The sequence below is a fragment of the Macaca thibetana genome, chromosome 4, assembly GCF_024542745.1.
Source record: "Macaca thibetana thibetana isolate TM-01 chromosome 4, ASM2454274v1, whole genome shotgun sequence".
Classification (NCBI taxonomy): domain Eukaryota; kingdom Metazoa; phylum Chordata; class Mammalia; order Primates; family Cercopithecidae; genus Macaca; species Macaca thibetana.
The window spans coordinates 28398574-28424297 of NC_065581.1; the positions used below are offsets into that span (position 1 = coordinate 28398574).

The 25724-nt window shown below is 43.3% G+C and overlaps 2 non-coding genes across 2 annotated transcripts; one reads left to right on the top strand and one right to left on the bottom strand.

Moving 5' to 3' along the window:
- Positions 1–14710: 14710 nt before the first annotated feature.
- Positions 14711–14782, bottom strand: TRNAA-UGC (transfer RNA alanine (anticodon UGC)). Its single transcript has one exon. It is a non-coding gene; the product is annotated as a tRNA-Ala (tRNA).
- Positions 14783–25652: 10870 nt separating this feature from the next.
- Positions 25653–25724, top strand: TRNAA-UGC (transfer RNA alanine (anticodon UGC)). The gene has a single exon. It is a non-coding gene; the product is annotated as a tRNA-Ala (tRNA).

Below are 25724 nucleotides of genomic sequence, written 5' to 3' on the forward strand. Positions count from 1 at the left end.
AGAAAAATGGTGTCTAAAAAGTCCAAGTATAAACACACTAGCATATTACCTTTTGCAATATCTTCCCTCCCACTTCCACTAAACCATTAAACAAGTATAGACACTACTATACCGCTCACAGAGGTGGTTTAACAATTCCACTTTATTTTCTTTTCTTTTCTTTTTTTTTTTTTTTGAAATGGAGTTTTGCTCTTGTTGCCCAGGATGGAGTGCAATGGCATGATCTTGGCTCACTGAAATCTCTGCCTCCCAGGTTCAAGTGATTCTCTGTATTCCCAAGAAGCTGGGAATACAGGCATGCGCCACCATGCCCAGCTGATTTTGTATTTTCAGTAGAGACAGAGTTTCACCATGTTGACCATGGCTGGTTTCGAACTCCTGACCTCAGATCATCCACCCGCCTTGGCCTCCCAAAGTGGTGGGATTACAGGCGTGAGCCACCACGCCCGGTAACAATTCCACTTTCAAAAGACACTATTTCTTATGAATTTTAGCAAAAAGATTTTTTAAGTGATTATTTTACTCTTACTTTTACAATAGAGGTTAAATGTTACCTGTACATTTAACATATGCCAGGCACTTCTAAACATCTAGATAGGCTACATGTTTCAGGCAAGGAGTATATTTGCACTATATACAAAGCAGTCTTTTTTTTTTTTTTTTGGAGACAGGGTCTTGCTCCATCACCCAGCCTGGAGTGCAGTGGTATGATCTTGGCTCACTGCAACCTCCACCTCCCAGGTTCAAGTGATTCTCCTGTCTCAGTCTTCCAAGTAGCTGGGATTACAGGCGTGCAACACCACACCCAGCTAATTTTTCTATTTTTAGTAGAGATGGGGTTTTACCATGTTGGCCAGGCTGGTCTTGAACTCCTGGCCTCAAGCAATCCACCCATCTCGGCCTCCCAAAGTGCTGGGATTACAGGCATGAGTCACCGTGCTGGTCCTGCAAAGCAGTCTTGAATAAACTGTACACATGTAACAATAGTTAAAATCTGAAAGAGTCTTTCAAATAAAAATATTCCAGCCTAGAACCCTTCCCATCTCAACCCAGTGGCCAATAATGTTCAAATTTTCAGAAGACAATCTTCCCAAGGAATTTTAAAACAAAATGTTCAAAATATATTAGTTTACTAACTCTACTTTTGTCATATACTGGAAACCTCTTTAATGTCTAGAAAGTCTACATGTAAATTAGGACTTGTTTTCCTCTATAAACACTGTATAAACAGATAAGGAAAACAAAGTGAACAGACATGAACGACAATAGCTAATCTTGCCTCACTGTAAGCACACTGGTGGCATAGGGGTGTCTGCACAGCCTCCTTCTCCTCCTCCCCTGAACTAGCGTATAAACACAATGTGTGTTACTGAACTGGTGGTTGGCCATTCTCCTCTTAAAACATTTCATACGAATTTTAACCAAAAGATATTTACCAAATGGGTTATTTTACTATTTCTAATTTTAACACAAATTAGACACTTCAGAACATCTAAAAAGACTAGACATTTCCAGGAGCAGTGGCTCAGGCCTGTAATCCCAGCATTTTGGGAGGCCAAGGTGGGCGGATCACTTGAGGTCAGGAGTTCAAAACCAGCCTGGCCAAATGGTGAAACCCTGTTTCTACTAAAAATACAAAAATTAGCTGGGCACGTGCCTGTAATCCCAGCTACTTGGAAGACTGAGGCAGGAGAATCACTTGTACATGGGAGGCGACCACGATCGTGCCATTGCACTCCAGTCTGGGCAAGAGAGAGAGACTCCATATCAAAAAAAAAAGACTAGACATTTCAAAAAGTACTTGGAGTTGTCAGCTACATAAACAGTAGTGAGGAATAAAGTGCACACACAAGACAATGATTATAATATGTAAACGTCTTCTAAATATGACCAGTCTGGCATAGGACCTTCTTCTCTTCCTTCTCACTTCTCCATGTCCTAGTCTAACCCACTGAACAAACGTGTATGTGTCTACTCCTGGTGTTGCTTCCAGAGGTGGTGCAAAAATTCCATTTCAAAAAGTCATCTACAGAAGATGTTTATTTTCTACGATTTTTTTTAAACAAATGGGAATTTACAAGATGTGTGATATTCTTACTCTATCATACGTCGGCAGCTTCTTTCCATCTGGAAGGGCTAGAGGTGGCAAATGTTATCTTGTAAAAGTTTTGGGAGAAGCTGAGAGCAGCTTTCTCACATTATATACGCAGACCTTCTATAAACGCCGGTACATCTTCCCAAAGCGTGGGCATCTCCAAAGCGCCAAATGGGGCCTATTACTCCATTTCTCTCTTCCCACATCAAGGTCTGGTAGAAGGAGGGTCAACCGCCCCACGGCCATGACTGTTCCACTCGTCCTCATCCGGGACTCCGCTGACCTTCCGGCCGTTAAGGCCGTTGTCCGTTGTCATCAGGACCAGGTAGGTCTCGCCCGATTGGGACAGAGCGGTCGCCCGAAGACCGGATCTGCGCGGCGCCGTGGCCTAAAGAGGTGGCCGAGCCCGTCCTTAGCTCCGTCTTCCGGGGCCCTGCGCTCCAGCGGCCTCTGCGCGGTTCTTCCCGCCCCGCACACACGCCACCATCCAAAGGCTCTGTGTCCCGGCAGCCACCAGATCACCGAGGTGTGAAGAGAGGTTTCCCGCCGCTTCCAGCCGGGCCTGACAAGTGGGAGGCGAGACAGCGGCCTCTGCTGGAGCTCCGGAGCGCGAGTCGGGCTTTCTTAAGAGGCAAAGCGCGGGAACTGACATCAGGGGTAGGGCGTGCAGAGCTGCATACCTACTTGCTCTGGTTATCTTGAGTTAAAGGGCCACCCTGTGGTCTGGCTGGAGGCAACAGACTGTAAATCAATCGATTGTTCAACATTCCTTCCCAAAATGGGACACTCGGCAGCCGTGGTTGTCTCCTAAGGTCAGTTCCTGGAATTCTTTTAAATGCATGGTTCTAACATTATGGCGTCAGTGAGGCAGTGGGGTAGATTTTGTGATCAGTGGAGATGCATGAAGGAATGGCCTAGTAGGGGTAGGCTGAAGCCAAACCCCCTTCCCACTCTGCCTCATTTTATTCTATTTTTATTTCAGGTAGATTTAAGATAATCATGGTCTTATCTTCTCTTCCACAGCAGTTTGTAGAAGGCTCCTCTCTTATTTTATTTATTTATTTATTTTTAATTTTTATTTTTTGTTTTTTTAGATGGTGTCTCTGTCACCCAGGCTGGAGTGCAGTGCCACGATCTCGGCTCACTGCAACCTCCGCCTCCCGAGTTCAAGCGATTCTCCTGCCTCAGCCTCCTGAGTAGCTGGATTACAGGCGCGCCACCACGCCCGGCTAATTTTTTATATTTTTGGTAGAGACGGGGTTTCACCATGTTGGCCAGGCTGGCTTTGAACTCCTGACCTCAAGTGATCTGCGAGCCTCGGCCTCCCAAAGTGCTGGGATTAGGTGTGAGCCACAGCGCCCAGCCTATTTATTTATTTATTTATTTATTTATGTATCTCGGTTCACTGCCACTCGACCTCTTAGGCGCAGGTGATTGTCCCACCTCAGCCTTCTGAATAGCTGGGACTATAGACATGCACCGCCATGCCCCGCTCATTTTTTTGTATTTGTTGTAGAAATGCGGTTTCCCCATGTTGCCCAGACTGGTCTCCAAGAGCCTCCCACCTGGGCCTCCCAAAGTGTTGGGATTCCAGGCCTGAGCCACGGCGCTCCGCCTATTTGTTCCTTTTAAAAAAATCTAATTTCCCCTTTCTTGTCTCAGATTTCTCCCATAATTTGAATGTATTTAGTGTGCCTTTTTATTTGTATGTCTTATTGTAACTTGTGTTGCTTTTGTGCATATATTTTTAATAATGTAAATGCTGTGATTTATAGAGTTCAGTATTATTTCTTACTCTTTAAACATGATGCTTTGTATGTTACTACATGTATATTTTCTTCACTGTTCTAATTGTTTCTGCACCAAACTAAGGGTCTGGCTGCTGTTTCTCCATGCCCAATAACAAGAAGCAGATGAACTGGGGAGGAAGAGGGTTTTTATTCCTGTAACCAGTTACAGGTAGAAGGCCTGGAAATTATTGCCAGACCAACTCGAAATGTCAGAGTTTTCCAGAGCTTATATACCTTTTAAGCTATATGTCTATGTGTAAGTGTGCATTCATCTAAAGACATAAGTGATTAACTTCTTTTAATCTATAACTAAGGTCTGAGTCTTGAAGACTTCCTCTGGAGCCTCAGTAAGTTTACTTAATCTAAATGGGTCTAGGTGCTGGGGTGATTACCCTTATCTTGTCTCCTGCTAAATCACGGAGGTTTGGGGAGTTCCTTCAGACCTCCAATAAGCTTGTTTGTGGAGGCCTGGGGAGTTTCTTCAGACTCCCAATAAAACTTGTTTAATCCTAAATGGGTCCTGTTAAGAACTCCTTCATTATTTTGTCATGCTTTAAGGCCCACAGAAGTCCTAGGCAAAACTCTGAGGGGCTTTTGTTACATTCTAGCCTTTGTATGAGGGCATTGGCTTTTTTAAGCTTTTAATATTTAACTTAACCACTCGGTCAGTACTGAAACAGTTGTGATGCAGGCCTGAGTTGGTGAAACCTGGCCTGCCACATAATGGATGCCGAGTAGTTCGTGTGTAGGTCTACCACTATGATATTTTGATACAAGAAATACAGACCAGCACAGTGGCTCACGCCTGTAATCCCAGCACTTTGGGAGGCTGAGGTGGGAGAATTACTTGAGTCTAGGAGTTCAGAGACCAGCCTAGGCAACTCCATCTCTACCAAAAATAATTTCTTTAAAAAATAGCCGTGGCTGGCTGTGCGCACCTGTAGTCCCAGCTATTTGTGGGGGGCTGCAGTGGGACTTAGCTTCAGCCAGGAAGATCGAGGCTGCCGCGAGTTACAGTCATACCACTGCACTCCAGGCTGGGTGACAGAGACCCTCTCTCAAAAAAAAAAAAAGAAAAATGAAAGAAATATATATCTATATTATATATATGTGTGTGTGTATGTGTGTGTATATATTATATGTGTGTGTGTATATGTGTGTATATATACACACAAAAAAATATATATATCTGTGCCCCTGGTTACTGACATAGAACTTCTGAAACCCTTAGGTGGGCAGTAGGAAAATCTTTTGTTCTAATATTTGATCTTTGACCCCAGTTCCTGACACAGAGCTCCTAAGACCTTTTTTTCTAATGAGGAGACCCTTGCTGGGCTCCTGGATAGCCTCAGGGGCTGGTTGTCAGGGAAACCGACCGTGTGATCAGAGGGATAGAACTTTCAGCTCCAACCCCAAACCTCCAGGGAGAAGAGAGGCACTAAAGGCTGAGCTGATCACCAATGGCCAATGATTTAACCAGTCATGCCTATGTAATGAAACCTCCATAAAAACCCAGAAGGAGAGTGTTGATAATAATATATAAATACAAATTATATATACTAATATATAAATATGTATACAAATAAAGATGTAATATATAAATATCTGATAATAAATGATGTAATAAAAATCTTTCCTCATGTCCCTGTACATGTATGTGTAAGAATTTTCTTACAATTTTCCACATATACACAGGAGCATAGTGGCTTGGTGTCACAGGTTTGATTATCTGTGAAGTGGACCTTGAGATAGAGTTGTTTTGTTTTGTTCTGTTTTGTTTTGTTTTTTTGAGACAAGGTCTCACTCTGTCACCCAGGCTGGAGTGCAGTGGCACGATCCCTGCTTACTACAACCTCCACCTCCCAGATTCAAGCGATTCTTGTGCCTCAGCCTCCCAAGTAGCTGGGATTATAGGCTCATACCACCACGCCCAGATAATTTTTGTGTGTGTGTGCATTTTTTGGGTAGAGACTGAGTTTCACCATGTTGGCCAGGCTGGTCTTGAACTCCTGACCTCAAATGATCCACCCACCTTGGCCTCCCAATAAGCGTGAGCCACTGTGCCCAACGAGATAGAGTTTAATGTGCAGGATGTTTATTGTGCAGTATCTTTGAGATCCACATCTGTGGAAGGCAGAGAGTAGACTCAAGACTGAGAAGAAGTCAAGCTAGGATGCCTGCAAGGTAGGATGCATGCCTGACAGCCTCAGCTAACACCATGGGGAGTTCTGAGGCTAAGTGGTCCATCTGATCCACTTTGGGGCCTTAATATTCTTGCCCCCTCTGCCGGGCACGGTAGCTCACGCCTGTAATCCCAGCACTTTGGGAGGCCGAGGTGGGCAGATCACCTGAGGTGGGGAGTTCGAGACCAGCCTGACCAACATGGAGAAACCCCATCTCTTCAAAATTAGCCAGGTGTGGTGGCACATGCTTGTAATCCCAGCTACTTGGGAAGCTGAGGCAAGAGAATTGCTTGAACCCAGGCGGAAGAGGTTATAGTGAGCCAAGATTGCACCATTGCATTTCAGCCTGGGCAACAAGAGTGAAACTCTGTCTAAAAAAATATATATACATATATGTGTGTGTGTGTGTGTGTGTGTGTGTGTGTGTGTGTATATTCTAGCCCCTTCACTCATTTGATGTGAACAGCCTCAGAAAGGATGTGATCTTGGGCAGGCAGCTCTGCAGCTGAGACAATCCCTGAAAGTCCTGACAGTTGTGGATTGTCTGCTGAATGCACTGGTATTAGCTGAGGCAACAAGTCCAGGTAGATCTGGGCAGAGCATCTGCGTCTATTACATTTGGTCATAGAGAATGTGTTAACATGTTTACCTAAATACTAGCCAATTTCTCTGAGGATGGCTGTGTGTTATTCTGCACTTTACCCAGCAGTGCAAACCAAAAACAAACAAATAGAAAGTCAAATAAGGATATAAACACACATTTACAAAAAGAAAAGATACAAGAGGCTAATGAGGATGTGAAGATGCAGTATTAATTCATTAGTAATCAACAATAAATAACAATAAAACTTCATTTCACACTACTGAAACAGGCAAAATTTAGAAGTCTCAATAATTTCATAGCAAAAGAAAACAACAGAATAAAAAGGTAACCTACAGAATGGGAGGAAACATTTGCACATCATATACCTGTAAAGCAGCTAATTTTCAAAATATATAAAGGACTCATACAACACAATACCAAAAAAAGAATACAAACAAAAACCAAATAACCTAATTAAACAATGGGCAAAAAACTTGAACACATTTCTCCAAAAAAGACATACAAACGACCAACAAGTATATAAAAAGATGCTCAACATCATTAATTATCAGGAAAATGCAAATCAAAACTACGATGACATGTCATTTCATACTTGTAAAGATGGCTATTGTAAAAAATGACAACAAGAAAGATAACAAGTGTTGGCAAGGATGTGGAGAAATTGAAACCCCTATATACTTGTTGGTGGGAATGTAAAATGGTGAAGCAGCAATGGAAAACAATATGGAGGTTCTTCCAAAAATTAAAAATAAGACTACCATGTGATCCCGCAATCCCACTTTTGGGTATATTTCCAAAAAAATTGAAATTAGGATCTCAAGGAGATATATGCACTTCCATGTTCCTTGTAGCATTATTCACAGTAGCCAAGTTATGGAAACAACCTGTATCCATTGACAGATGAATGAAAAAAGAAAGTGTGGCATATATATCCAATGGAAAATTATTAGGCCTTAGAAAAGAAGAAAATCCTGCCATTTGCAACAATACTGATGAACCTGGAGGACATTATGGGAATTGAAATAAACCAGTCACAGCACAAATACTGCATGATTCCACTTACATGAGGTATGTAACAGTTAAACTCAGAAACGGAGAATGCAGTAGTGGCTGCCAGGGGCTGGGAGGCTGAAGAAGATGGGGAATTGTTGCTCAATGGATATATTTCAGTTATGCTACACGAATAAGTTCTAGAGATCTACTGTACAACATAGCACCTATGGTTAACAATACAGTATTGTACGCTTCAAAATTTGTTAAGATGACAGATCTCATGTTAAATGTTTCTACCACATACAAAAAATAAAGACAAAACAAAACCAAAAAAACCCAAAGAGACAAAAGGAAATTTTGGTTGGTGGATATGTCTATTACCTTGATTGCGTTGATGGATCATGGGTATTTCCCTATGCCCAAATTCATCATATTGTACACATTTTGTGCAGTTCTTTGTATACCAATTATACCTCAATAAATCTGTTTTTTTTGTTGTTATTGCTTTTTGTTTTTGAGACACAGTCTTGCTCTGTTGCCCAGGCTGGAGTGCAGTGGCGCAATCTCGGTTCACTGCAACCTCCGCCTCCTGGGTTCAAGTGATTCTCCTTCTTCAGCCTCCTGAGTAGCTGGGATTACAGGTGCCTGCCACCATGCCCGGCTAATTTTTGTATTTTTAGTAAAGATGGTGTTTCACTATCTTGGTCAGGCTGGTCTCGAACTCCTGACCTCATGATCCACCCTCCTCGGTCTCCCAAAGTGCTGGGATTACAGGTGTGAGCTACTGTGCCCAGCCAATAAATGTTTTTTTAAAATAAATCTAACGTCAAGAGTTGGCAGATTTGTTATTGCTTTGCAATTGTTCTTTGTATATTCTAAGAATGATTTCATTGCTGGTTTTAAATATTGCAAATAACTTCTCCAAATCTGTCGTCGTGTTAGTCCGAGTTCTCCAGAGTAACAGATTATATAGGTATATATTATTATACATATAATTTATTATATGCACATTTTATAACATTGTAGTATAATTATAATTAGTATATATTATACCATATCCTAACATAATGAACAATACTTATTATGTTACTATAATAAATATTATGCATATGTATTACATGTATAAGGAGACTTATTTTAAGGTTTTGCTTTACACAATTCTGGAGGCTGAGAGGTTCCATGATCTACCATCTGCAAGCTGGAGACCCAAAAAAGCTAGTGGTATATTTGGAAGGCCTAAGAGCTGGAGGGTGGGTGGCATAGATTCTTATCAAGTCTGAGGGCCTGAGAACCAGGTGCATCAAGGACAGAATATCAGTGTTCCTGCACAACCTGTCAAGCAGAGGGAAGGTGAATCCAACCTTCCCCCTCCTTCTGTTCTATTCAGACCCTCAATGGATTGGATTATGTCCACCCACATTGAGGAAAGCCATCCGCTTTATCAGTCCAGCAATTCAAATGCTACTGTCTTCTGGAAACACCCTCACAGACATACCCAGAAACGTTTAAACACATGTCTGGGCATCCTGTGGCCCAGTCAAGTTGACCTATAAAATTATCAGATTCATCAATGTGTTAATTTTGTTCTAAGGTATTCTTTGTCTCTAAGGTGTTCAAAATCTTTAACAATCTCCAATTTCTTTAAAACTAAAGGCTTGGCCGGGCGTGGTGGCTCACGCCTGTAATCCCAGCACTTTGGGAGGCTGAGGCGGGTGGATCACGAGGTCAGGAGATCAAAACCAGCCTGGCTAACACAGTGAAACCCCGTCTCTACTAAAAATACAAAAAATTAGCCAGGCGTGGTGGTGGGCGCCTGTAGTCCCAGATACTCGGGAGGCTGAGGCAAGAGAATGGCGTGAACCCGGGAGGTGGAGCTTGCAGTGAGCCGAGATAGTGCCACTGCACTCCAGCCTGGGCGACAGAGCGAGACTCCATCTCAAAAAAAATAAAAAATAAAATAAAATAAAATAAACCTAAAGGCTAAAATTAATTTTTAAAATACATTTTATATTTTGATTTAATCAAATTTATCTCTCCTTTTTTTGGCTTTAGGGACTGTGCTTGTTAGCGTGTGGCATGCCAATGGATAATAATGATAATGAAAACTATGATGATGACAAAAATTAGAATGATGATAGCGTGTAATTTACTATGTGCATAATAGGGAATAAAGGTTTTTTATTATTATTCCTTATTAAATGTCTTATTTCTTTTAAAATTGTTTCTTACTATTTCTTATTAAAACTGGGTTGGCCAGGCACAATGGCTTACACCTGTAATCCCAGCACTTTGGGAGGTCGAGGTGGGTGGATCACTTGAGATCAGGAGTTCGAGACCAGCCTGGCTAACAAAGCGAAGCCCCATCTCTACTAAAAACACAAAAATTAGCTGGGCATGGTGATGTGCATCTGTAATCCCAGCTACTACGGAGGCTGAGGCAGGAGAATCTCTTGAACCTGGGAGGTGGAAGTTGCAGTGAGCTGAGATCGTGCCACTGTACTCCAGCCTGGGCGAAAGAGTGAGACTCTGTCTCAAAAGTAAAAAATAAAATAAAAATAAAACTGGGTCATTATTATAAGTTATTATGAAGAAACAGAACCAAACCATTAATCACAACAACACAGTAACAGCCGGGCATACAATGGCAGCCCTTGCCTATAGTCCCAGCTACTCAGGAGGCTGAGAGGCATGAGGATCACTTGAGCCTGAGTTGGAGGCCAGCCTGGGCAACATAGCAAGACTACATCTATAAAATTTAAAAAACAAAAATGACAAAAAGCAATGTAATAACTCCTTTGCCTACTGATAGGGCAACCAGAGTGGAGTGAATATGGAAAGCTAGTTTACATATTGATATGATTTGGCTCTGTGTCATCACCCAAATCTCACCTTGACTTGTAATAATCTTCACGTGTCATGGCAGGTACCTGGTGGGAAATAATTGAATCATGGGGGCAGGTTTTTCCCCTGCAGTTCTCATGACAGTGAATAATTCTCATGAACTCAGATGTTTTCATAAAAGGCAGTTCCCCCCACATGCCTTCTTACCTGCCACCATGTAAGATATGCCTTTGCTTCTCCTTTGCCTTCTGCCATAATTGTGAGGCCTCTCCAGCCATGTGGAACTGTAAGTCCATTAAACCTCTTTCCTTTATAAATTACCCAGTCTTGGGTATGTCTTTCTTAGCAGCGTGAGAACAGACTAATATATATGTTCAGTTACCTTTCTCATAAGAAACTTTTTGTTTTCTTCAGAACCAGTTCTCTTCATTAAAGTCTTGTTCTAATCTATCATGAGAATCCATTCTACTTCAGCTTATGTGTGTTCCATGGTACATATATTTTAAAAGCAGTTGGCTTCAATGGGAAACCAGGAAGAGGAGAAATTAGAGTAAATGACATAGTGGCAACAATCATAGTGTTACTGAAAGACAAATGGCTGAGTGGGATACATACCCATGCATTATTCTCCCCTATCCTGCTCCCTCCACCACCAAAAATTGATGGAGCCAGAGGTCCTAGCATTGCAAGCAATGTGGCTTTATTTCACCATCTGCATGCACTCCTATTTAAAACTAAGATAAAGAAAGGTGGTAGTGACTTAGTTGCTTTACATTTAGATTACTTGGAAATTTTCGATGTTTACATGTCATAGAACACAAGAACTGAAAGGCATATAAGGTCAGTATGATATCAGTAATTTGTCAAGTTCTCATCCCTTAGGTCAACAGCTGGTACACCAGAGCAAGTGTGCTATATTGAAAATAAAATAACAGGACAGGCCGGGCACGGTGGCTCATGCCTGTAATCCCAGCACTTTGGGGAGCCGAGGTGGGTGGATCACCTGAGGTCAGACATTTGAGACCAGCCTGGTCAACATGGTGAAACCCCATCTCAACTAAAAATACAAAAAAAATTAGCTGGGCGTGGTGGTGGGCACCTGTAATCTCAGCTAGTCGGGAGGCTGAGGCAGGAGAATTGCTTGAACCCAGGAGGCGGAGGTTGCAGTGAGCCGAGATTGCGCCATTGCACTCCAGCCTGGGTGACGGAGTGAGACTCTGTCTGAAAAAAGAAAGAAAGAAAGAAAGAATAGGACAATAATTGAAAATAAAGAAATTCGTTTGCTGGAATCAAAAGGGAGAAAACATTCATCATGTGGTATTAGACAGGACATAAAGAGATGTTGGGAGCTTTGCAAAAAAATCAATTAAATTCACCACACAAGGCTGGGCCCGGTGACTCACACCTGTAATTCCAGCACTTTGGGAGGCCGAGGTGGGCGGATCATGAGGTCAGGAGATAGAGACCATCCTGGCTAACACAGTGAAACCCCGTCTCTACTAAAAGTACAAAAAATTAGCCGGGTGTGGTGGCCTGCGCCTGGAGTTCTAGCTACTTGGGAGACTGAGGCAGAAGAATTGCTAGAACCCAGGAGGGAGAGGTTTCAGTGAGCCAAGATCATGCCACTGCACTCCAGCCTGGCGACAGAGCAAGACTCCTTCTCAATAAATAAATAAATAAATAAATAAATTCACCACACAAAAAAAGACGCCCTTGCAAAGATCAAAAATCCACTCAGTATCAGCATCTAATCTACTAAGCCAGCCAGCACATGAAATGATACATCAATAAAAAACTAAATAAACATATATGTCTGTATTTAACTGCCTCAACTTCTGATGTTTTAACCTATTTTCGAAATTGTTAAGGGGAGAAAGACAAAGGCCTTGTTTTGTTTACAGAATTCATGCAATGTCTCACTCTTTAAAGAGGTAGATGGGAAGAGGAAGTTCTGTGGATCAAATCTGGGTCTTCCAATCTTTACCACTGAACCACATCCCCACTGGAGGTATTACTGACTGTTCTGATTGTTGACCAAAATTGCCACAAAAATGGCATCTTTATATAGTTTCTTGGAGAGTAACTACCAGGAAGTGGGAATGAAGACAGAAAGTAAACACCAGCAGTGACATAGAAAGAGGAATGAAATAACCTATGAACAAACAGAATAGGTTTTGCTTCATTTGCTCCTTGTGGGGAAGACAAAGTGGAGATACTAAGCATCGAATTGGGAACCCTAGGCATGCAAATTGTAAGCTCTACCACTTGTTATATCCTTGCAACCACCTCTGTTCTCCCCCCAATCTTGAGTCCAAAAAATTATGTAAACATAATTTGCATAGTTGTTTCTTCAAGATTGTGTCAATAATTCGGGCCTTAGTTTTTAGAAGAAAAAGTTACCCTTTAGGTCATTCTAATGGCCTTAAATTCAATTGAACCAGACCAGGTCTCATTCAACAAGCAACTGAAAAAATGGCTTACAATACAATATATGCTATATAAACCAATACTATAGATTGTATATATGACAGCCGCCCCCACCAAGAAAAAGTAGCATATTGGTGAAAAGACCAGGGTAACAACCGCAGAAAAGGTATCTTAAGGCAAATAGTTCAGACAATTCCTGATATAAAGCTCAAAGCTAACTTTTTTAAAGTGCTTCAGTTGTATTTAACACTTAAGCAAAACATTTTTGACTATACATCTCTATAATGCACAGTACTAAAAAAGTACAAAATTTTTATCACAAAGATGGTTATGAAACTGAATACCACAGTGCTTGTAATGTGGTATTACAGTTTATGAAGACAGTTTTTGCTTTTTATTTTTTTTTTTTCTGAAAGTTTTTTGGACATTAACAGGCGCTCAACATCTTCCATCTACTCCTTTCTGAACTGGCTCAGACTGCTTAGCACACATGCAGAAGATGTTAAGAAGGTCGTAAAACACAATTCCAACAGCCATATTTCCGTGGCATACATGGGCTGGCACGGAGGCTCAGAGTGGGGGAGGCAGGGGTCGGGCTGCAGGGCAAACACAGCCACACAGCGATGGTGGCAGAGTTGAGGACAGAGGCCGGGTAGGCGAGACATGGCGCGTCAGGTGAGACAAAGCCAGGCAAGCTAACGGGAGGGACAGCACGAGTGAGGTGAGGCCAAGCGGCGCGAACTCCAGCGCTGGTGAGGCAGGTGGTTTGCTCTGGAGCCCCAGCCACGAGGACGCGCCAGCTCTGCCCTCGCCCCTGCCCAGCCCTTCTGCCTCAAAACTCGGAGTCTCGCTCTGTCGCCCAGGTTGGAGTGCAGTGGCACAATCTCGGCTCACTGCAAGCTCCGCCTCCCAGGTTCACGCCATTCTCCTGCCTCAGCCTCCCGAGTAGCTAGGACTACAGGCGCCCGCCACAACGCCCGGCTAATTTTTTTTTTTTTTTTTTTTGTATTTTTAGTAGAGACAGAGTTTCACCGTGTTAGCCAGGATGGTCTCGATTTCCTGACCTCGTGATCCGCCCGCCTCGGCCTCCCAAAGTGCTGGAATTACAGGCGTGAGCCACCGCGCCCGGCAAAACTAACTCTTAAAAGATGATCCCTGTGGCTGAGAGAAGCTGGCGGGCGGATCACAGGTCAAGAGATCGAGACCATCCTAGCCAAAATGGTGAAACCCCGTCTCTATTAAAAATACAAAAATTAGTTGGGCGTGGTGGCGGTCACCTGTAGTCCCAGCTACTAGGGAGGCTGAGGCAGGAGAACGGCGGGAACCCGGGAGGCGGAGCTTGCAATGAGCCGAGATCGCGCCACTGCACTCCAGCCTGGGCGCCACTGCACTCCAGCCTGGGCGACAGAAGGAGACTCCGTCTCAAAAAAAAAAAAAAAAAGATAATCCCCGTGGCTGAGAGAAAAAGGCAGAATCATCTTCAACTGTGCTCCAAATAATTGTATTTCTGGTTACAAATCATGTACCTTCAGTCATAACAACATAAACCCAGTTTTGTTAATGAGTGATGAGATTTAAAGGTGTTCTAAAGCAGTTAGCAGTTACAGGATTTTGACAGTTGGAGAAAGTTTGGCAGTATACAAGTGTGCCATGTATTACATCTGACGTTCAAAGCCACCGACCCATTTTCAAGTATTTGAAGACGTCAGGACGCTCTGCCCAAGCCTAAAGAAAGAGGAATAACAAACCACCGTTCTCATTCTTCAGCTTACTAAAGTGGAGACGCCGGGGATCGAACCCGCAACCTCGTGCGTGCAAAGCACGTGCTCTACCACCGAGCTACATCCCCCGAATCCTGACACTTTCTTTTCCCTTTGTTAACTCATATAGCTGTTAACAACATAGAGTAGCGCTACACAATTCCGTCGGCTTTTTCAATTTATATTCATAGAAAATCAAGTCTGTTCAACAAATTATTATTTACTATACATAACTTCCCTGTGTTTTCCCTAAATTTCATTTACCACAAACAGTTTATAAGTGTCGATTGATGTTAAGTTTGTTCCCTTTTTCTAGTAAGGTAGCTTCTGGAGCGCAGAGGCTCATTGCGCTCGCTGGAGGGGACCGTTGAGTATTTCCCGGAACCGTTTATTAGCTCAGCCTTGGACATAAGTCCTTTTACCCTTCAGCAATAAAAACATGGCCCTTTCTCCCCGCTCTCGGGCGGTTAATTTTAACCCGCAGATCGCAGTTCAGCGGACTAACACTCCTCGAAGACCATGCCTCGCCTCTGCCTTCTTAGGATTCAGCTTGGGGTGGTCCGTTGACTTCTCCGGTGAGCTCCTAGCGTTTGCGGCCGCGTCACATCGCCAACCTGTGCCTCGCCCTGCCTCTCATCCCCGTTTTCTTTCTTGCCCGCGTAAGTGTGGCGGACAGGGATCCTATTCCCTGCCTTCCATCCCGCCCCTTCCTCCTCGTCGCGGACTCCTTGTCCTCGCAAGTTCACCTCCCCGTGGAGGACCTCCTCTCTCTGTCATTGGAACAAGCCTTGCTCGGTCGTCAGTGTGGATGTCCCCGGGTCCCCTGGAGCACTCGAAATCTCCCCAAAAATACCAGAGAGCAGCGGTGGGTGCCCTGCCCCTTCCTGTTGTACCCCTCTGGCCGCTAGAAAATCAATGTGAACAAAAAGGCAAAAGCTAAGATGAAACCTTTTGAATCAAGTAAAAGAGGCCTGCAAATAAATAAATATAAATCTCTAGAAATAAGCAAAGAGAGCCGAACTGGAGGATAAAAACTTCGGCTCTTTGCTTATTTCTCCCGCCGCGCTTCTCTGCATCCTAGACTAACTCTCTTCCACCCACCGACCTGCCGCTCCTCGCGGCAGCAGGTGGTTCCTTAACAGACCGCAGCGGGTGGTGGAGAGATCTGGGTGACCTGACTCGGGCGTCCATCACCCGGCCTGGGCTGCGGGACACGCTGGTAACCAACAGGCCCATGCAGGTTTAGCCCTGCGTGTTTAGTGAAAGTTGCCTAGCACCTCGAGGCGTCCCTGATTCTCCTGCTGCCTGCAAAGGGCTCGTCTCTCCTCGGGGGGTATGGGGAGCAGGGACGGCAGCCGTCGCCGCACCGCAAGCCAACATGCAAATGCGTTAACTCTGTCCGCCCCAGCTCGGTGTCGGGGTGTGTTTCTGAGGGATAGGAGCTCTCTGCAATGTCCGTGGCAGCGGCCAGACCGCAGCTGCCTCTTCCTCTTCGTCCAAATTCCACCCTTTCCGATTCCTGCCGGCGAGGATAATGTATCTCAGAAACCCCAAGAGAGGAGGAACGCCCAGGGCTGGGAGACCTTTCGCTCCGCGGCTGTGCGGTCGCTCTCTTCTAGCGGTAGGAAGAGGATCTGCGGCCGCAGTTTGCCTTGGGGGCCATAGTTATCTCTTCCAATGGAGCCACCGCTTCCCTCCTTGCTTCTCTCCCGCCTCGGTCCGGGATCACCAGCCTGGTCCTTGGAACATCTTGCCAGCGGGGGCAGTCGGCGCCGGGACTCTAAGGGGGCACGTGCTCGAGGTCACTCGGCTCTGATATGGGGTAGTGCTTGGGCTTGGGAGGCGTTGCGAACGTTGTTTGGGATAAGCTTAGTTGCAATTTTGGCATCCGAGCGCAAGACACCTCCTCCCCGCCAAAGGGCAGGAATCTTCTGGAACCCAGAGGCAGAGGCCTCCCCTCTCGCGTGCGTTTGCAGTGGCGCTGAATGTTCTCCCGGCTTCTTTCGCTTTGTGGCTGGGGCTCCTTTGATGCTGGGTCAACTGTCAGACACGTGTGTCCCTTCCTCTTCTCCCTGCTAGCAAGTCTGACTGATTTATCCTTTTGGGTCACAGGCTTGTCTCAAAGATGAAACCTGCACGATTGAGAACACCTGGCGCGGACAATGAAAATGCGAATGGTTCCCGGACTCTCTTGCTCCTCTCCTACTCAGATCGCCCTATCAATTTCCAAGCTAAAATGGCTCGACAGGTGTGAATGGGGGATTCAAGAGGTTTTGTTTTGCTTTGTTTTACCCCCAGAGGAAATCAGCTTAGCTATAACACGATGCTAACAACCCCATTGGCTTGTATTGGCCTCATCCAAGATCTTGGGAAGGCTCCCAGGCAATGTGTTCATGTGTTCAGCTGTATACATCTGCAAAATTTGTGACAGCAAAATTTTAACCATAACCAAGGTTCGATTCCAGAAGCTTATACACGGGCTGCCACATCCAATAAAGGCGGCAAGAGTGCAAATGACCTACTCCCCACCCGGACACCAGGGAGTGAGGGGAGAATCACAAGTGGAAACTTTGTTGGCCCTGTAGTTGGAGGGAAGCACACTTTAAATCCTTCAACTAAGATCCACTGGAGGGCAAGCCGGGTGCTAGCAGTCAGTAATACAGCCTTAATACCGCCTTAAAACCATACATTAAAATTGCCGGAGCTAAAGAAGGTAGTAGTTGGATCTTGGGAGGTGTTCTTCAAAGCAGGCCTCAGTGGCCTGGATACAGCAGCTACAGAGTAGCTCTTGATTCTTCCTTATTGATTTGCTAACTGAGGGCATGATTAAGAGAAGCAGACCTTAGTGTTCCTAGAATGCTCCTAGACTGATGTTCTTGGGCTAGAGTAAGACAGATCAGAACAAACCTCAAGAACATTTTCAGTAATGAAGCGTGGAAGACAGAGAACCAAAGAACATCAAACTCCCTTCTTAGCACCAAAAGTGGAAATTGACTGGTGCACTGAGGCCTTATTCTCCTAGCCTTTTCTGAGAAGGCTGTCTTTGGTTTCCAGTAAGAGAAGACGAAAGGGCACCACCAGGAGGGAAGCCTGCAGCTTTGTTGGACACAAGACCCTGACATTGAAAAAATGGATGTGCTGTTACCTCTTTCTCCAATCTATATGTGGTAATATCTGGCCATTTTTAGTGGTGGAGTAGTTTTTCTGATGAATTCTGATAAGGAACAAGACTAGTACATGATAACAGTTACATGACCCTCGTTGACCCCCAAATGGTCAATTCTTAGTTTCCAAATTCTTAGTGGATCAGCATCCCTCCTACCCCCAAGATTGAGCACTGCCAGGTCTAAATGCCCATCAACATGTGTACTGCCTTGACTCACCTGGGAGTTGCTTACCTTTAGGCCTTTGAATTCCATTCAAGGTGGGGATCTGGGATTGCAATGGTCCCCCACATATAAGGAATTCCTTGCAAGTTGGGCCAGGGCATCATAAACTTCATGATTTAGACCATGCCCTTTGTGCCATGGCTACTAGCGACTGGATGGTTGAGTGAAGTCTTGCACTGGACAGTTCAGCTTAGAGCCTGGAAGGAGCGAGAGAACCATGGTAGAAAGTGTGCTAAGAGCAAGGAGAAAAAAATGTATAGAGTCTGTGGTTAGTGGCACTTCATATGTATTTATGAAACTAAACTGACTTTAAGAAATGTTTTCCCAGAATTAAGCAAGCCTAAATCCCCTCAGCTAATTTTGTTGTTGTTGTTTTTTGTTTTGTTTTGTTGTTTTTGAGACAGAGTCTCGCTCTGTCACCCAGGCTGGAGTGCAGTGGTGCAATCTCAGCTCACTGCAACCTCCATCTTCCAGGTTCAAGCGATTCTCCTGCCTCAGCCTCCCGAGTACCTGGGACTGCAAGCACCCACCACCACACCTGGGTAATTTTTGTATTTTTAGTAGAGACGGAGTTTCGCCATGTTGGCCAGGCTGATCTCAAACTCCTGACCTCAAATGATCCACCCACCTGGGCCTCCCAAAGTGCTGGGATTATAGGCATGAGCTACCACACCCAGCCCCCTTAGTTAATATTTTGAGAGAGACTTTGGTAAAGATTAGAGAACAAATCTTCCTTCCTGCCTCCCTTCCTCCTTTCATCCCTTTCTCTCTTCCTTCAGTGTGACTTGGTATAGAGCATATGGTTCGCAAGCATAAGGTCTTAAGTCCAATCCCTGGTATGTTTGCATTGCAGGGCAAATACCTGTAGATCTGCTTTATGTCGCTTTTTGCTTTTTGAAAAAAACCAGTTTTGTTTATTTTAGGAAATGAACACGTTTGGGAGGTTTTGGGGGGTTGGGTTGTTTAATTGTTTGATTGTTTTTTCCCCAGCTGGAAACAGGACAGCTCAATTTCTTAATGATTAAAGGGAAGATCAGGGTGTAAACAACCAGAGTCTTCAGTAGCACTCTGTTGTCTCCAGGAACTTCTTGTCTCCCTCCAGGTTCCTGCAGCCCCTCTGGCAACCAAACTGGATGGATTGGAGGTTTTGGGGTAGAGGGGGTTAAGCCTCTGTCCTGCTGCACCTGCACTGGGCTGACCCAGAGAACTACATGTTCAGGAAGAATGAGTTCCTGTCATCTTGCACTTATCTCTCAACCTGGCCGAGTCTGGTGGGTTCCATTCCTAGTTAATCTTGCTTGTGAAAACCATCGCAGTTTTGAATTGTGGGTCTGTGTCTTCACACTAATCCCTAGCTCTCAAACTGCCTCTGTGTGGAATTTTTTTCAACTTCTGTTCTTCCTTTTTCAAAATATCTGCACCCTTCCTTGTTCTCCCCCTTATTCACTACTGCAAGGAAAGTTTTAAAGAGACCAGTTGTGGCAAATGGGACCACATAAAAGGCACTCCAAAGGGCAATGTCTCACAAAAATTCTCTCACTAGCAGGAATTTGAGATATCAAGGGAAATTCAACCAACACAAGTACATTTTTAGGTTTTTAGCTTCATATATTAAAATCTGCCATTTTCGGCCAGGCGTGGTGGCTCATGCCTGTAATCCCATCACTTTGGGAGGCCAAGGCGGGCAGATCACGAGGTCAGGAGTTCAAGACCAGCCTGACTAATATGGTGATAGCCTGTCTCTACTAAAAATACAAAAATTAGCCGGGCATGGTGGCATACGCCTGTAATCCCAGCTACTAGGGAAGCTGAGGCAGGGCAATTGCTTGAACCCAGGAGGTAGAGGTTGCAGTGAGCCAAGATCATGCCACTGCACTCCAGCCTGGGCAACAGAGCGAGACTCTGTCTCAAAAAAAAAAAAAAAAAAAAAAAAATTCTGCCATTTTAGACAACTGTGATGCATTCTAGGTCTGAAAGGTCTTAGCTTTCCTTGTTTTTGTTTTTGTCTTTTTGTTGTTGTTGTTGTTTGTTTGACTTTGGTTTTTTAGACTTTATTTGTTTGGAACAGTTTTAGGTTCACAACAAAATTGAGAGGAAGCCACAGAGAAATCTCATATAATCCCTGTCCACACACATGCATAGCTCCCCTCTCATCAACATCGCCAATACAGTGATGTATTTGTTAAAATTGATGGCCTAAATTGACACATCAGTATTACTCAAAGTCCATAGTTTACAATAGGGTTTACTCTTGGTGTTGTACATTTTATGGGTTTGGATAAATATATAATGACATACATCCACCATTATAGTATACAGAGTATTTTTGCTGAGCTAAAAATCCTTTGTGCTCCACCAATTAATCAGTTCCTCCCTCTCCCTCTAACCCTTGGCAACTTCTGATCTTTTACTATCTCTATAGCTTTGCCTTTTCCAGAATACCATATATTTGGAATCATACAGTATGTAACTTTTTCAGATTGGCTTCTTTCACCTAATAATATGGTGTATGTTTCCTCCATGTCTTTTCATGGCTTGATAACTCATTTCTTTTTTTTTTTTAGCACTGAATGATATTCCGTGGTCTGGATGTGCCACAGTTTGTTTATTCACCTACAGAAGGAAATCTTGGTTGTTTCCAAGTTTGGGCAATTACGAATGAAGCTGCTATAGACATATATGTGTAAGTTTTTATGTGTACATATGTTTTCAGCTTCTCTGGTTAGAGACTAAGGAGTATAATTGCTGACTTGTATGGTAAATGTATATTTAATTTTGTAAGAAACTGCTAAAGTCTTTCAAAGACGTCATACCATTTTGTATTTCCATCAACAATGAATTCAAGTTCCTATTTTTTGACATCCTCAACAGTATTTGGTATTGTCAGGGTTCTGGATTTTGGTCATTCTAATAGGTGTGTGTGTTGTCTCTTGTTTTAATTTGCACTTATCTGATGGGATATGATGTGGAGCATCTTTTCACAGGCTTAGTTGCTACTTGTTTTGGGTTTGTTTCTTTTCAGTCTTTCTTCTCTTTGCTTTTTGGTTTTGGAAATTTCTACTGATGTATCCTTAAGTTCAAAGCTTCTTTCTTCAGCCATATGAAGTGTACTAATAAGCCCATCAACATCATTCATCATTTCTGTTGCAGCATTTTATTTTTATCTCTAGCATTTCTTTTTGGTTGTTTCTTAGAATTTCCATCTCTTTGCTTACATTGCCCATCTGTTCTTGCATGCTGTCTAATTTATCCATTAGAGTCCTTAGCATATTAATCATAGTTGTTTTGAATTCCCCATCTGGTAATCCCAAGATCCCTGCCCATGTCTGTTTCTGAGGCTTGCTTTCCATCTTCAAGCTGGTTTTTTTTTTTTTTTTTTTTTTTTGCCTTTTAGTTTGCCTTGTAACTTTTTTCTTGATAGCTCAACATGATACACTGGGTTAAAGGAACTGCTACATATAGATCTTTAGTAATGTGAGGGCAAGATGCAGGGGGACAGGAAGATTTCTGCAGTCCTCCAATTAGGCCTGTCTTTCAGTAAGCCTGCGTGTCTGCACTGTGAATCATACAAGTGTTGCTTAGTTGTTTTTCTCTTCCCTTAAGGGGACAGGATGGCTAGACTGGACTGGAGTTAAATATTTCCCTTCCATGACATGGAAGGTTAGAGCTATCTGGGTTGGGTATTTTCCTCCCCTCAGAGCTGATAAAACCTCAGCAGGTTAGGCTCTGATTAACCAGTTTCTCCTGAGGGCAGAACTTATTAAGACAAACAGGTGCTATTCAAAATAGTCCCTTTTCCTCTCCCCATGTGGAAGCACAAGGGGATTTTTCTCTAATATTTACCGTGATAATCTGGTCAAGTTCCTGTAAGTAAAACACACAAAAGCATGGGGGCCTTGCTATGACTGGGTCCCCCTGGAGTTTTTAACTCTCAGACTTGTGTACACCTAGTCTCCAGCAATTCATTGATTAGAATTCAGGTTTTCTTACCTAGGCAATGGTTCCCACAGATGTTTCTGCTCCAGTGTGCTGTGATTTTTGGTGTCTGTCTATCTCTCCAATTTGGGGGGGGCACCAGTTTCCTCTGTGACCTATCTTCTTTTATGAATCTAAAAAGAGTTATTGATTTTTCACTTCCTTCAGCTTTTCAATTGTTGTTAGAGCAAAGTGGCAACATCCAAGCTACTTACATGCAGAACCCCAAACTGGAAATCCAAACTGTTTTTACTCAGTTTTATTTTCCTCTCTTCTCCTCTTTTTTTTTTTTTTTTTAATCCCAATGAATTGTACCTCTATTATATGTACTGTTGTTTCAAGGAAAAGAAAAAACATGGATGGACGCAGTGGCTCACACCTGTAGTCCTAACACTTTGGGAGACGGAGGTGGGCAGATTGCCTGGACTCAGGAGTTCGAGACTAGCCTGGCCAACATGGTGAAACCTCGTCTCCTTTAAAAATACAAAAATCAGCCCGATGTGGTGGCATGTGCCTATAATCCCAGCTACTCAGGAGGCTGAGGCAGGAGAATCACTTGAACCCGGAAGGCAGAGGTTGCAGTGAACTGAGATCCTGCCACTGCACTCCAGCCTGAGTGACAGAACAGAACTCCATCTCAAAAAAAAAAAACTCAAAAAACAAAACAAACAAAAAACATGAAACAAAATGTATTTTGAAGTACAAAGGGCCAAAGCGCTATGGGGCAATATTGATATTTGTAGACATTCAGAAATGTGGCTAAAAGGAGAAATCTGACAGCCCCTGAAAATTTCAGCATAACACAAATTGACTTGTTTTCAAATAGATTTGGTGATTTTTTTTTTTTTAATGCAGGTTTTAATTTCAGCCTTCTATTATCACATACCTCTTTTTAAGATTTCCAGTTCTAGGCCGGGCACGGTGGCTCACGCCTGTAATCTCAGCACTTTGAGAGGCCGAGGTGGGGGATCACTTGAGGTCAGGAGTTCGAGACAAGCCTGACCAACATGGTGAAACCCCCTCTCTACTAAAAATACAAAAATTAGCCAGGTGCGGTGGTGGGCCCCTGTAATCCTGGCTACTCGGGAGACTGAGACAGGAGAATTGCTTGAACCCGGGAGGTGGAGGGTGCAGTGAGCCAAGATCGTGCCACTGCACTCCAGCCTAGGTGACAGAGCAAGACTCCATCTCGAGGAAAAAAAAAAAAAGACAGATTTACAGTTCTAGTCATAACAAGCTTTCTGTAACACTCATTGGATTAGGCAAAGATTGTGTCAGTCATTTTGCAAATGTGTTAATCTTCAAAAATAGGCTATAAAAGTACAAAACTATGAAAACAAAATCTAGATTATGTACATGTGGCTCAGCTGTGAACAGAAAAAAAGGTCAATAGTGTACCGTTTCCTGATACAAAGCACTTCATTGCAATGCCAGCAGGCTGATCTCAAATGACGTCTCCCTTGTAACACAAGAGCTAAGATATATTAGTCTGTTCTCATACTGGAACAAAGAACTACCTGAGACTGGGTAATTTATGAAGAAAAAAGGTTTAAATTGACTCACAGTTCCACATGCTTAACAGGAAGCATGACTGGGAAGCCTCAGGAAACTTACAATCATAGCAGAAGGTGAAGGGGAAGCAAGCACATCTTACCAGACGGACCAGGTAAGAGGGGTGGGGGAGGTGCCACCACACACATTTAAACGATCAGATCTCCAGATCTGATATCACTATCAGGAGAACAGGAAGGTGGAAACTGCACCCATGATCCAATCACCTCCCACCAGGACCCTGCTCCAATTCCATGTGAGATTTGGGCTGGGACACAGATCCAAACCGTATCACAAGACTTCTGTCAAGGACACCTTGTATTGCATAATTAAAATAAAAATAGGATTATTTTACGATTTTATCCTTGCTCTATGCAGAAGAGCAGAGCCAGAAAAATTAACAGTGAAAATTTATTTTTTAAACAGTTTCTTAGTAAAATATTTTGTGGTTGCTAAACCCATGTACTACTGCATAAACTCAGCCATGGTCAACACTTTAAAGAAACAAAAGTTTAAACTCTCTAGGAAGCCAGCGGGTGGACATCCTCTCTAAAGCCCAAATTGCATGTGCACTGAGACAAACGTTGCTGCTTCAAAACAACCAAAATTGGGAAAATAACTGAGGTCCAGAAACAAATTCTCTCTCTCCTGACTCCTCTTCTCCTCTCAATATGGTGGACAGATTCTTTAATGTTCAAAGGCTTTCAAATATAAACAAAAATATCTGCTGTTTGTCTAATACACAAGTAATTTTTAAAATAGTCACATACTATTTTCACAATATATTAAAAATCACTTTTATTTCCCTCACAAGTTTAAATGGTTTAATATACACACATAAAAATTCAGGTCTAATATGTCAAATTATTTTATTTTAAAATGCTAGAAACACCTTAGTACTGTGTTAATGTTAGAAAATGAAACAGCAGGCCGGGCGCGGGGGCTCACACCTGTAATCCCAGCTCTTTGGGAGGCCGAGGTGGGTGGATCACCTGAGGTCAGAAGTTCAAGACCAGCCTGGTCCGCATGGTGAAACCTCATCTCTACTAAATATACAAAAATTAGCCGGGCGTGGTGGCAGTCGCCTGTAATCCCAGCTACTCCAGAGGCTGAGGCAGGAGAATTGCTTGAACCCGGGAGGCGAAGGTTGCAGTGAGCCAAGATTGCGCCATTGCACTCCAGCCTGGGCAACAAGAGCAAAAACTTCGTCTCAAAAAAAAAAAAAAAAAAAAAAAGAAAGAAAGAAAGAAAATGAAACAGCAATGTTGTATTCATCACTACCTTACATCAGCGGTTCTCAAACTTAAGCATGTACCAGAATCACCCTCAGGGCTTACTAAAACATAGATTGTTGAGCCCTACTTCCACAGTCCCTGACTCATAGGTCTGGAGTAGGCCCAGAGAATTTGTATTTTTAGTGAGATCCTAGGTGATGCCGATGCTGTTGTTCTGAGGACCACACTTTGAGATCTATTGCCTGACACTGAATTCTGTTTCTCACATTTTGTAACCCAGATTTATATTTGAATATTCACATTTCTCTTATGCTTTTTATTCAACAAGATACAGATTTACTCATCCAATCTACTGAGTGGGATTTTTCTTTTTAGACTAGGCGGAGGGTTGGTCTGTGGATAATTCCAAGACCAAAACCTAAAACTGGGTATGCCTTACAAGATGAATCTATCCCAGTACTTTAACCCGCCGAACATCAGGAAATTTCCCAGTGGTTTGCTGTAACCATCTATGGTTCTACTTTTTTTTATTCTGCCCTTTTCAAATGACTGGATCTGAATGACTTATATACATAGTCCTGCTCGGATAAAAGCCAGTTTTGCAACCACTTGTTCTGTGTTGGGCCTGGTGAGTTTCCAATTACTCTAACGGATTTAGTGACATTCATTTAAATCTTCTTTCTCACACTCGTAACCTGCAAAATTCACACAATTCTTGCACGAGAAACTATTTAAAACTTATTTTGGGGGAAAAAAATTGATCGAATACAGTGTATTTTAAGAAATTTTGTTAATAAAGTATTCTTGCTGGGGATGTAGCTCAGTGGTAGAGCGCATGCTTTGCATGCATGAGGTCCCCGGTTCGATCCCCGGCATCTCCA